At 40.0% G+C, this 13,951-nt stretch overlaps 1 protein-coding gene across 1 annotated transcript in view; it reads left to right on the top strand.

The window, feature by feature from the left end:
• ABCC4 (ATP binding cassette subfamily C member 4) overlaps positions 1-13,951 on the top strand; it is a 324,633-nt gene that overhangs the window by 288,816 nt on the left and 21,866 nt on the right. The window lies entirely within an intron of this gene.

Here is a 13,951-nt window from a genome sequence, read left to right as displayed (position 1 = left end):
TATAAATCATGTTCTTTCTCATACCTTTGATTTTTAAAGCAATTTTTTTTCTTGCTTCCTTGAGAAATACCTATTTCAAGGAAAAGATTAATCCAAAGGACTAATGGACCAAAACTACCACAGCCTCCACGAGAGTCCAGTACACCTAGATGGTGCCCAGCTATCACCACTGACTGCTCTGACGAGGATCACAATAGAGGGTCCCAGAGAGAGCTAGAGAAAAATGGAGAACAAAATTAAAACTCACAAAAAAAGACCAGACTTACTGGCCTGACAGAGACTGGAGAAACCCTGGACACCCTTTTAGCCCAGTAATGAAGTCACTCCTGAGGTTTGCCCTTCAGCCAAAGATTAGAGAGGCCCATAAAACAAAATGAGACTAAAGGGGCATACCAGTCCAGGGACAAGGACTTCCAAGGCAGGAGGGGACAGGAAAACTGGTAATAGGAAATCCAAGGTCGAGAAGGGAAGAGTGTTGACATGTTGTGGGGCTGGTAACCAATGTCACAAAACAATATGTGTACTGATTGTTTAATGAGAAACTAGTTTGTTCTGTAAAGCTTCATTTAAAGTACAACAATAATAAGTTAACCACCCCCCCCAAAAAAAATACCTATTTCCTTTCCAGAAGACAAATGATTTTCTCTTCTGTGTGATTTTGAAAGGAGCCCTGGTGGCACAGTGGCTAAGTGCTCGGCTGTGAAAAGTCAGTGGTTCAAATCTACCAGCTGCTCCACAGGAGGAAGGTGTGATATTCTTCTTTCCTAAAGAGGACAGCCTTGGAAACCCTATGGGGGCAGTTCTACTCTGTCCCATTATGTCGCTGTGAATCGACTCAGCAGCGGTGGGTTTGGTTTATGCGATTTTGAAAGCTTTAAGGACATGAAAACAAGTCAATTGCACAGCCTAATGGTCCAGAGAGCTGGCGGCCAGGCTCGGGGAGTGGCTGGGGAAGTGACGGGTGCTAATGATGGGCACAGCCAACTGTATGCTTATCATAAAGTCGTGTAATTGCAAGTGCCCAAGGTGTAATAATTATATTTGGTTGTACTGGTGAATACTTCTCCACAAAGAAGGATGGATATAGTTCTGTTTACTGTAAGTAAATCAAACAAAAGGCTTGTTGGGAAACAAGTGCGACCTAATTAATAGCTTTGTTTATGTATTGGCTCTCCAAAGGGATTTACCCCGTTCTGGTTCATTAAGCACCACTAATGTGTCAGGCTTAGAATTCTGTTTTATAAAGATGTTCTCTCAATTTTAACTCTATTAAACACGGTGTAGTCATAATGACAGCTAATTTTAATCTTCCTCGTTTGCTCAGTTGCCACAAAACAGCGGAGCAAGACAGACAAATTAGAAATCCTCTTTCTCCTAACACTTACCAGTATCTCTACGTTAAAGGCAGCTTCTCTGTTGTAGTTTTTAGGATGAGCTGGTTTCTTGTGACCCGCTTTCTTCTCAGCCAGTAGCACAGCTGTTTCCTCCAATCCCTGTACACCACAGTCCTTAAAACACCCCTGGATTCTCCCTGGTAGCATGAGGCAACCATGAATAAGAATATCTGCAGCTATTCTGAGAGTGCTGTCTGCTCCATTCAGGGTGTTTACTATCTGCAGTTAGGGAATTCCTTGGGAATGAATTACGCAGAACTAAAACCAGGGCTGCTAAGAAACTCAGATTCTAGCTCTTCTGTTTGTAGGCAATCTTGCTGTTTTGTAAATCTTCGCCTTTCTTTCTAAACTCAGACCTGTTCTTTAATAGCATTTTCCCAGAGAAAACAAAACTAGAAATGATTGTAACATGCCCGTCTGGGAAAGCACCAGAACGAACTCAGCACTCACTCGCATTTTCTTTCAGCTCTGTTTTTAACCTCCATGGAACTTTTCTTTAATGAACCTCCCTCACCTCCCCCCGCCCGCCAAAAAAAGCCAAACCCGTTGCCGTTGAGTCAGTTCTGACATATAGCAAGCCTACCTAGCTGCAGCTAGACCATTTCAGGAGAGAAGGTGCCCCTTCGTTACCAGCGGTGGGAAGGAAGTTTAGAAAAGGGGGACTTGTTGCTTAGGGGACACTGAGCTTCTATTAAAGGTGGTGGGAACATTTGGAAATAGGATGATGGCGATGGCTGAACCACATGGTAAACGTAATGATTTGTACGTGTGAAGAGTGTTAAAGTAACAAACGTTTTGTTACATACATGTTCACTGTGGTGAAAGAAAACATGTCCTAAGAGCTTCTATTAAAGGTGGTGGGAACATTTGGAAATAGGATGATGGCGATGGCTGAACCACATGGTAAACGTAATGATTTGTACGTGTGAAGAGTGTTAAAGTAACAAACGTTTTGTTACATACATGTTCACTGTGGTGAAAGAAAACATGTCCTAAGAGATTTAATTCAGGTTTTCAGACGGAAGAGGAATTAACATTAAGGTAAACCAAACCAAACCCTTTGCCGTGGATTCCAACTCATAGCGACCCTATAGGACAGAGTAGAACTGCTCCGTAGGGTTTCCAGGGATTGGCTGGTGGATTCGAACTGCTGACCTTTTGGTTAGCAGCCAAGCTCTTAACCACTGTAACACCAGGGCTCCCATAAGGTGAAAAGTGCAAACTCTGGGAGAAGCAATATGTTATGCCTCCAAGGCATACATCAAAGCAGGAGCTTTGGGGGAACAGCGGTGTAGGTCACTGGGACCTAATTTCTTCTTCCCAAGATGAGAACACTCAATTGATGTTCAGGCCCTGGGCACTGACTCTGAGTGATGCTTGCAGGGAGAGGCAAGGGACAGGACAGGGTGCAGGAAAGGAAATATCTTGTCACTACAGAAATGTGAGATAATCACAGGTGCCCATCTTAGTGAAAAGCCAGTTTCCAAGGTTGGACAAATGGCATATGCCCCTTCTCACCTGGCTGCCAGAAGCACAACTCTGACACTTACATCCTTTCTGCTACCACCGCTAGCCAGTGGCCATCAAGTCAACCCTGACTCGTGGTGACCCCATGTATGTCAGAGTAGAACTGTGCTCCATGAGGTTTTCTTTCTTTTTTTTTTTTTAATTTAATATTTTATTGTGTTTTATGTGAAAGTTTACACAGCGAATTAGGTTCCCATTTAACAATTTTTATACAAATTGTTCTGTGACATTGGTTATAGTATTTATAGTGTGTCAGCATTCTCATTATTTCTATTCTGTTTGTTATGTTTCCGTTGCTCTAGCTTCCCTTCCCCTCTTTGCCTTCTCGTCCCTGCTTTTGGGTAAATGTTGACCGCTTGGTCTCATACAGTGGATTGTTGAAGGGAGCACATTACTCATGGGTGATATTGTTTATTTTATAAGCCAGCACTCCATAGGGTTTTCAGTAACTGAGTTTTAGGGGGTAGATGGCCAGGTTTTCCTTTCAAAGTAGCTCTGGGTGGGCTCGAACTTCCAGCCTTTCGATTAGCAGCCAAACACATGAACTGTTTACACCACCCAAGGACTCCCTTCCCATGTCTACTTGTGGCTCAGTGGGCTCTCCCTTTATTGCTAATTATTGCCATGTTGACAGCTGTTCAGGGCCTTTCTTCTCCTACACCCTGTCCTGCCCCTCACCTCTCCCTGCAGCCAACTCACTATCGCTGATAGCATCCTGCCAAGTAAAATCAATTAAATTATTTTATAATTGGCCCATTTAAATTTTTATAATCTCGGACCAAAAAACCCCATTGCCGTCCAGTCGATTCTGACTCATAGCAACCCTATAGGACAGAGTAGAGCTGGCCCATAGGGTTTCCAAGGCTATAAATCTTTATAGAAGCAGACTGCCACATCTTTCCCCTGTGGAGCAGCTGGTGGGTTCAAACCACCGACCTTTCTTTTAGCAGCCGATTGCATAACCACCGCACCACCAGGGCCCCTCTATCTAGGACAGCTGCCTGGAATATCTGCAGACATGTCGGGCTGGTAACCATGTCTTCATTGCGCCGATATAACTGACCGAGTCATCCACGCCAAAGTAATTGTCTCTAACGTTCTGCAGAGCACAGACAGCAGCAGGTTGCATTCCTGGAGAGATCCTGGGGCCCAGGGATAGCAGCTACACAGACTTTAATGTATGGTCGAGCTTACAACTTAACTTGGCTGCGGAGAGTGGGAACGCGGCAAAAAGTTTCAGGAGATGTAAAAATTCAAAATTAATTCCTCCTGCTTTTTCTGTACAAAAAGGTAATTTGGAGTTGCCTTATATGTATTTGTTGTTTCTTCTCTTTTCCAATATTTAATATAAATGAGCCTCACGCCTGTATCTTCAATACTGCTCTCTCTCCCCCACTCTTTCGCTCTTCCTGTTTTCCCTCAGGTATCCCTGGGGGAGTGCACATGGTTAAGTGGTAGGCTACTAACTGAAAGGTTGGAAGTTCAAGTCCACCCAGAAGGGCCTCGGAAGAAAGGTTTGGCAATCTGCAGAAAAAAACAGATGTTGAAAACCCTGTGGAGCACAGTTCTACTCTGATATACGTGGGGCCGCCATGAATTGGAATCAACTTGACAGCAACTGATGACTGGTTATTTTCCTTTAACATACTGTTTTTTGCCGATAGACATGAACTTGAGGCATATGGTCTCCCACCTCTACAGCCCTGTACCCCATTGCCTTGATCTGTTTCTCAACGGCACTGAACGCTTTCCACCCTTGCTCTCTCACATACTCTTTCTTTATACATGCCCTGTTGTCTTGCCAAACTGCACCATTGGACACTCACTCAATCATCCCCTGAATTTTGTTTCCTTTGTATTGAGCTTTGAATTAGTATATTTTGGTTACCTGTTACTTGTCATGTACCACAGTAAAGAAGGTAAACAACAAGACTCTGTCCTTAAGGGGCCGACAAGCCCCCCAGCCCTCTCGGCTCCTGTCGCTCCCTGTTATCTGGCTTGACCACTACCCTCCCCACCCATCTCTGCATGTCCAGGCCTCTCCGTTCTTCAAGGCCCACTTCAGCGGGCTCTCCTTTCTGAGGCTCTTCCTCAGATCCTCCTGCAGAAATTATCTCACCTGCCACAAAACCTCTCGTGGTTTTCCTTTTTTTTTTTCTCCTGTGTTACAGTCTTGAGTATTTTCTTCTTTCTCTTCTTTGAGTATAGGTTTCCCAAAGCCAAGGGCTGGGACTTACATATCTTTGCCTCTTTCAGAGAAGCTAGTATACTGATACGAATACAGTAAGTCCACAGTAAATGTTTGCTGAATAAATTCAGGAACGAATGAAAGCTTACTTAAATTCCCCTCCAGTTTGTTTTGGCGAAGTGTTACTTGCTTTTTATTAACTCTGGAGGTTTTTCTTTTTCTGCGAGTGTATACCAGGCACACAGAAGATAGTCGGAGCCCTGGGTACAATAAAATTGCTGTAAAAACTAAAGAGGGGACATGTTTATGTTCACAGGCAAATGTACTTAAGCTGTATTAAGTTAATATAAGTTATTATCCAAATGCAAGCTGTACTAGAAAAGTAAATGTTTAAAATTCTCATATCCCTTATGTAATAATAATTTGACAGTCTTTTTTAAAAAATAATTTTTATTGTGCTTTAAGTGAAAGTTTACAAATCAAGTCAGTCTGTCACATATAAGCTTATATACACCTTACTCCATACTCCCACTTACTCTCCCCCTAACGAGTCAGCCCGCTCCCTCCTTCCAGTCTCTCCTTTCTTGACCATTTTGCCAGTTTCTAACCCTCTCTACCCTCCCATCTCCCCTCCAGACAGGAGATGCCAACACAGTCTCAAAGGTCCACCTGATACAAATAGCTCACTCTTCATCAGCATCTCTCTCCAACCCATTGTCCAGTCCCTTCCATGTCTGATGAGTTGTCTTCGGGAATGGTTCCTGTCCTGGGCCAACAGGAGGTTTGGGGACCATGACCGCCGGGATTCTTCAAGTCTTAGTCAGACCATTGAGTCTGGTCTTTTTATGAGAATATGGAGTCTGCATCCCACTGTTCTCCTGCTCCCTCAGGGGTTCTCTGTTGTGCTCCCTGTCAGGGCAGTCTTCAGTTGTGGCCAGGCACCATCTAGTTCTTCTGGTCTCAGGATGATGTAAGTCTCTGGTTCATGTGGCCCTTTCTGTGTCTTGGGCTCATAGTTATTGTGTGACCTTGGCGATCCTCATTCTCCTTTGATCCAGGTGGGTTGAGACCAATTAATGCATCTTAGATGGCCGCTTGTTAGCATTTAAGACCCCAGACGCCACACTTCACAGTGGGGCGCAGAATGTTTTCATAATAGAATTATTTTGCCAATTGACTTAGAAGTCCCCTTAAGCCATAGTCCCCAAACCCCCACCCTTGCTCCGCTGACCTTTGAAGCATTCAGTTTATCCCAGAAACTTCTTTGCTTTTGGTCCAGTCCAGTTGAGCTGACCTTCCCTGTATTGAGTATTGTCCTTCCCTTCACCTGAAGTAGTTCTTATCTACTAACTAATCAGTAAATAACCCTCTCCCACCCTCGCTCCCTCCCCCCTCGTAACCACAGAATAATGTGTTCTTCTCAGTTTATACTATTTCTCAAGATCTTATAATAGTGGTCTTATACAATATTTGTCCTTTTGCCTCTGACTAATTTCACTCAGCATAATGCCTTCCAGGTTCCTCCATGTTAAGAAGTGTTTCACAGATTCGTCACTGTTCTTTATCGATGCGTAGTATTCCATTGTGTGAATATACCATAATTTATTTAACCATTCATCCGTTGATGGGCATCTTGGTTGCTTCCAGCTTTTTGCTATTTTTGTAAACAGAGCTGCAATAAACATGGGTGTTTATATATCTGTTCATGTAAAGGCTTTTGTTTCTCTAGGGTATATTCCAAGGAGTGGGATTTCTGGGTTGTATGGTAGTTTTATTTCTAACTTTTTAAGAAAACGCCAGATAGATTTCCAAAGTGGTTGTACCATTTTACATTCCCACCAGCAGTATATAAGAGTTCCAATCTCTCCGCAGCCTCTCCAACATCTGTTATTTTGTGTTTTTTGGATTAATGCCAGCCTTGCTGGAGTAAGATGGAATCTCATCGTAGTTTTAATTTGCATTTCTCTAATGGCTAATGATCGAGAGCATTTTCTCATGTATCTGTTAGCTGCCTGAATATCTTCTGTAGTGAAGTGTGTGTTCATATCCTTTGCTCACTTTTTGATTGGGTTGTTTGTCTTTTTGTGGTTGAGTTTTAACAGAATCATATAGATTTTAGAGATCAGGCACTGGTCGGAGATGTCATAGCTGAAATTTTTTTCCCAGTCTGTAGGTGGTCTTTTTACTCTTTTGGTGAAGGCTTTAGATGAGCATAGGTGTTTGACTTTTAGGAGCTCCCAGTTATCTGGTTTCTCTTCATCATTTTTGGTAATGTTTTGTATTCTGTTTATGCCCTGTATTAGGGCTCCTAGGGTTGTCCCTATTTTTTCTTCCATGATCTTTATCGTTATAGTCTTTATGTCTAGATCTTTGATCCACTTGGAGTTAGTTTTTGTGTATGGTGTGAGGTATGGGTCCTGTTTCATTTTTTTGCAAATGGATATCCAGTTATGCCAGCACCATTTGTTAAAAAGACTGTCTTTTCCCCCAGTTAACTGACACTGGGCCTTTGTCAAATATCAGCTGCTCATATGTGGATGGATTTCTATCTGGGTTCTCAATTCTGTTCCATTGGTCTATGTGCCTGTTGTTGTACCAGTACCAGGATGTTTTGACTACTGTGGCTGTATAATATGTTCTAAAATCAGGTAGAGTGAGGCCTCCCACTTTCTTCTTCTGTTTCAGTAATGCTTTACTTATCCTGGGCTTCTTCCCCTTCCATATGAAGTTGGTGATTTCTTTCTCCATCACATTAAAAAATGTCATTGGAATTTGGATCGGAAGTGCATTGTATGTATAGATGGTTTTTGGTAGAATAGACATTTTTACTATGTTAGGTCTTCCTATCCATGAGCAAGGTATGTTTTTCCACTTATGTTTCTTGCACTAGTACTTTGTAGTTTTCTTTGTATAGGTCTTTTACATCTTTGGTAAGATTTATTCGTAAGTATTTTATCTTCTTGGGGGCTACTGTGAATGGTATTGATTTGGTGATTTCCTCTTCGATGTTCTTTTTGTTGATGTAGAGGAATCCAAGTGATTTTTGTATGTTTATCTTATAACCTGAGACTCTGCCAGACTCTTCCATTAGTTGCAGTAGTTTTCTGGAGGATTCCTTAGGGTTTTCTGTGTATAGGATCATGTCGTCTGCAAATAGGGATAATTTTACTTCTTCCTTGCCAATCCGGATGCCCTTTGTTTCTTTGTCTAGCCTAATTGCTCTGGCTAGGACCTCTAGCACAATGTTGAATAAGAGCGGTGATAAAGGGCATCCTTGTCTGGTTCCCGTTCTCAAGGGAAATGCTTTCAGGCTCTCTCCATTTAGAGTGATGTTGGCTGTTGGCTTTGTACAGATGCCCTTTATTATGTTGAGGAATTTTCCTTCTATTCCTATTTTGCTGAGAGTGTTTATCATGAATGGGAGTTGGACTTTGTCAAATGCCTTTTCTGCATCAATTGATAAGATCATGTGGTTTTTTTCTTTTGTTTTATTTATACGGTGGATTACATTAATGGTTTTTCTAATATTAAACCAGCCTTGCATAAAAAAAAATCTGGTATAAATCCCACTTGGTCGTGGTGGATTATTTTTTTGATATGTTATTGAATTCTGTTGGCTAGAATTTTGTTGAGGATTTTTGCATCTATGTTCATGAGGGGTATAGGTCTATAATTTTCTTTTTTTGTGGTGTCTTTACCTGGTTTTGGTATCAGGGATATGGTGGTTTCATAGAATGAGTTAGTGTTTCATCATTTTCTGTGCTTTGAAATACCTTTAGTAGTAGTGGTGTTAACTCTTCTCTGAAAGTTTGGTAGAACTCTGCAGTGAAGCCGTCTGGGCCAGGGCTTTTTTTTTGTTGGGAGTTTTTTGATTACCTTTTCATTCTCTTTTTTTGTTATGGGTCTATTTAGTTGTTCTACTTGTGATTGTGTTAGTTTAGGCAGGTAGTGTTTTTCTAGGAATTCATCCATTTCTTCTAGGTTTGCAAATTTGTTAGAGTACAATTTTTCATAATAATCTAATATGATTTTTTTAATTTCAGTTGGGTCTGTTGTGATATGGCCCATCTCGTTTCTTATTCGGGTTATTTGTTTCCTTTCCTGTATTTCTTTAGTCAGTCTGGCCAATGGTTTATCAATTTTGTTAATTTTTTCAAAGAACCAGCTTTTGGCTTTGTTAATTCTTTTCAATTATTTTTCTGTTCTCTAATTCATTTAGTTCAGCTCTAATTTTTATTATTTGTATTCTTCTGGTGCCTGATGGATTCTTTTTTGCTCGCTTTCTATTTGTTCAAGTTGTAGGGACAGTTCTCTGATTTTGGCTCTTTCTTCTTTTTGTATGTGTGCATTTATCGATATAAATTGGCCTCTGAGCACTGCTTTTGCTGTGTCCCAGAGGTTTTGATAGGAAGTGTTTTCATTCTCGTTGCATTCTATGAATTTCTTTATTCCCTCCTTAATGTCTTCTATAACCCTGTCTTTTTTGAGCAGGGTATTGTTCAGTTTCCAAGTATTTGATTTCTTTTCCCTGATTTTTTTGTTATTGATTTCCGCTTTTTTGGCCTTGTGGCCTGAGAAGATGCTTTGTAATATTTCGATCTTTTGGATTCTGCAAAGGTTTGTTTTATGACCTAATATGTGGTCTAGTCTAGAGAATGTTCCATGTGCGCTAGAAAAAAAAGTATACTTTGCAGCTGTTGGGTGGAGTGTTGTATAAGTCTGTGAGGTCAAGTTGGTTGATTGTAGCAATTAGGTCTTTCGTGTCTCTATTGAGCTTCTTACTGGAAGTCCTGTCCTTCTCCGAAAGTGGTGTGTTGAAGTCTCCTACTATAATTGTGGAGGTGTCTGTCGCACTTTTCAGATCTGTTAAAGTTTGTTTTATGTATCTTGCAGCCCTGTCATTGGGTGCATAAATATTTAATATGGTTATGTCTTCCTGGTCTATTGTCCCTTTAATCATTATGTAGTGTCCTTCTTTGTCCTTTGTGGTGGATTTAACTTTAAAGTCTATTTTGTCAGAAATTAATATTGCCACTCCTGCTCTTTTTTGATTGTTGTTTGCTTGATATATTTTTTTCCATCTTTTGAGTTTTAGTTTGTGTCTCTAAGTCTAAGGCGTGTCTCTTGTAGGCAGCATATGGACGGATCGTGTTTCTTTATCTAGTCTGAGACTCTCTGTCTCTTTATTGGTGCATTTAGTCCATTTACATTCAGCGTAATTATAGATAAGTATGTGTTAAAAAAATTTTTTTTTATATGTTTAGTGCTGTCATTTTGATACCTTTTTGTGTGTGTTGTTGACAATTTCATTTTTCCACTTAGTTTTTTGTGTTGAGATGTTTTTCTTTGTAAATTGTGTGTTCCTGATTTTCATAGTGGTTGACTTTACGTTTGCTGAGTCATTATGTTTTTCTTGGTTTTTATTTTGAGTTATGGAATTGTTAGACATCTTTGTGGTTACCTTAATATTTACCCCCATTTCTCTAAGTAAAAACCTAACTCGTTTTGTCCTATATCGCCTTGTTTTCCTCTCCATATGGCAGTTCTATGCCTCCTGTATTTAGACCCTCTTTTTGATTATTGTGATCTTTTACATATTGACTTCAGTGATTCCCTGTTTTGAGCATTTTTTTCTATTTAAAAATTACTCTTAATTTGTTTTTGTGATTTCCTTATTTGGGTTGATATCAGGATGTTCTGTTCTGTGACCTTGTGTTGTGCTGTTATATTATTGATTTTCTGACCAATTTCCTTTAGTATTTCTTGTAGCTTTGGTTTGGTTTTTGCAAATTCTCTAAGCTTGTGTTTATCTGTAAATGTTTTAATTTTACCTTCATATTTGAGAGAGAGTTTTGCTGGATATATGATCCTTGGCTGACAGTTTTTCTCCTTCAGTGCTCTATATATGTCATCCCATTGCCTTCTTGACTGCATGGTTTCTGCTGAGTAGTCTGAACTTACTCTTATTGATTCTCCTCTGTAGGAGACCTTTCTTTCATCCCTGGCTGCTTTTAAAATTTTCTCTTTATCTTTGGTTTTGGCCAGTTTGATGATAATATGTCTTGGTGATTTTCTTTTTGGATCAGTCTTATGTGGGGTTTGATGAGCATCTTGGATAGATATCCTTTCATCTTTCATGATGTCAGGGAAGTTTTCTGCCAGCAGATCTTTACCTATTCTCTCCGTATTTTCTGTTATCCCTCCCTGTTCTGGAACTCCAATCACATGCAAGTTATTCTTCTTGATAGAGTCCCACATGATTCTTAGGGTTTCTTCATTTTTTTTTTTAATTCTTTTATCTGATTTTTTTTCAGCTATAGGTGTCAATTCCCTTATCCTCCAGGTCCCCCACTCTGCATTCCAGTTGCTGGATTCTGCTCCTCTGACTTCCTATTGACAGTGTCTTTTTTTTTTTGGAAACTCAGAATTCTAGGCTCAGACCTGGGTTAAAATCTCAGCTCTTCTCTGTCTTCTGATTTTGCAGCCTTGGCAAATTACTTAACGGAACCTCAGTTTCATCTCTGACTGTGAGCTTCTTGACAGACTGTGTCTAGTTCATCTTTCAATCTACCATTCCTATAATGGTGCTTTGATAACAGATACTCAATACTTTTTGGATGTGTGGAAACGTGGATACATAGATGGAGAGAAGAAGGGAGGGAGGGAAGGAGGAATAAAGGAGGAAAGGCAGGACTGTGGATAGATAAAAGAAGAAATGGTGGGTGGTTGAGTGAGTGGATGGAGTTGTCTACCTTGCTCGTCTACTCCACGTTGAGAATTGAGCGATGACTGTTACACACATGTCACGATGAATGTTCAATGCATACCTATTTTTATTTTCCTCTCAAATTCAAAAGGCTACTCTTTTAGTTATAGGGTGATTTCATTGATCTTAGGTCAGCCATATTCTGCAGTAAATTGTATTTACATGCCACAGCGTCCTCCCTCTCAAACTCTATAGATTCATCCATTTGGGAATGTGATAACCCAGTTCATTTTAAGATACTATATTTTTGTTTTAATGCACGTCAAAAGAGTATTGAAGAAGAAAAGTAAAAGCATTAAACACATACATTTTGTTTTACATTTTTAACAGAGAAGTGTTATGAAAGTTTAAGTTGTAATAAATTATCAAGCATTATAAGAAACGATTGCAGTTCTGTCCCCGAAATGGAAATCTGCCCTTAGAAAACACAAGGGACACTCATTAAATTGCTAATACTTACGAGGCTCCAAATATTTTAACCAAAATGATCTTTCTGTCATTTATAGTGTTAATCCCATTGCTTTTTGAGAGCCATTATTTTCATTTTGTTTTTTTTTTCCCTCGTTCTGCCTTTTTTGATACTGATTGTTTCTGACAACTACTGATTTCAGGGGAATTTGTGTGTTTTCAGACAATATTTGAGAAAAAGATTTCTTATTAACTTAAATTTTGAACAAATGAAGTAGAAAAGTTGGCCAAGGACAAAATATTAGTAATATTTTCTTTCTGTTAATACCCAAGAGGAGCACACTCCTTAGAACAGCCAATTATATGAGATCAAAAGGGCAATATCTGTCCAAAAGCAAAGATGAGAAGGCAGGAAGGGGTAGAAAATCAGGATGAAAGGAAATGGGGGCGCCCAGGGCGGACATGGGGAGAGTGCTGACACATTGTGGGGAATGAAACCAAGGCCATAAAACACTGTATTCCAAACTGTTGAATGGGGATCTGATTTGCTCTGTAAACTTTCAAGTATTACACAGTAAAAAAAAATTTTTTTTAAAGATACAGATAAAACCTACACTTTGAAAAAAAAATTGGGTAAAGCCTGTATGGTCAGAGACCTTTGCACCAACTCTCACGTGAGTTTTGAAAGTGTACTTGTTGCGTTTGTAGAGTAAGGGGTTCATTGCTTTATAGAGTCATCTGATACACTTACTGCGTAGCCTCCAGCATGGAAGAGACCTGCGTTTTAAAAATGCATTTTTTTTTTTTGTTCTTCGTCATGATCAGGAGGAGTGGTTATGCTCTGTAATGCTGTGCTTAAGTAAAATTACACATTCTGGACGTCTAAATTGGAATGCCAAATTATAGGACGTTTTAATTATTATGTGGATGTGACAGATTCAATTATTCTTGAACTCTTTTGAGAAAGCTGCCTCTAACAGTGATTCATGGTAGTAAACAAAAGATTAACAGGAAAATGCCCTTTATGAGACTTAGTAAATGTTTCCAATTAAATACCATAGGACAGAATTAACTGCAACACTTAGGAAATTTCAGCATATTCTCTTAAGATAAGTTGACTCTGAATATGGCTTAAATGGAGATCTAAGTACCACTTAACATAAGAAATGTTTTCCTAAGTACATCATTTGGGACAATTGTTTCAGACTTTTCCGTTAACCAGAGCTACTAATAAGGACTGCGGAGGTATAAGTCCCTTCTTCTCTCCCTTTCAATTCCCGTGCATGTGTTAGTGAGCAACAATATGGCTAAAAGGGAGGCAGCTAAAGAAAAAGAAGAAGCAAGGAAAGATAACTGGGAAGACAGGTACTTAGACCCTCAGCAATTCAGATTGAGCTGCCCTGTGCTCTGTGGGCCCTGATCATTGCAATTTGGAGCTCAGTTTCTTAATTGCTTCTTTAGTTTTATCCAAATAGAAAATTGGATTTCTGGAGATTTCTTCTGTGCAAAGCAGTTAGGCCAAAGCTGCTTAGGCAGCACCCCTTTTAGCCAGCCTTCCACTATCAGAATAATAAACTACAACCAGAGACAAATTGAGAGTGTGCTTTTACCTCACTGACAAGGCTTTGTCCCTGCTTGTTACTGTTAGTTGCAGCCAGGCTGGCTCTG

This window comes from Elephas maximus, chromosome 14, assembly GCF_024166365.1.
Source record: "Elephas maximus indicus isolate mEleMax1 chromosome 14, mEleMax1 primary haplotype, whole genome shotgun sequence".
Lineage (NCBI taxonomy): Eukaryota > Metazoa > Chordata > Mammalia > Proboscidea > Elephantidae > Elephas > Elephas maximus.
The sequence above is the reverse complement of the archived record's forward strand: the minus strand, read 5'-3'. Positions and strand labels throughout refer to the sequence as shown.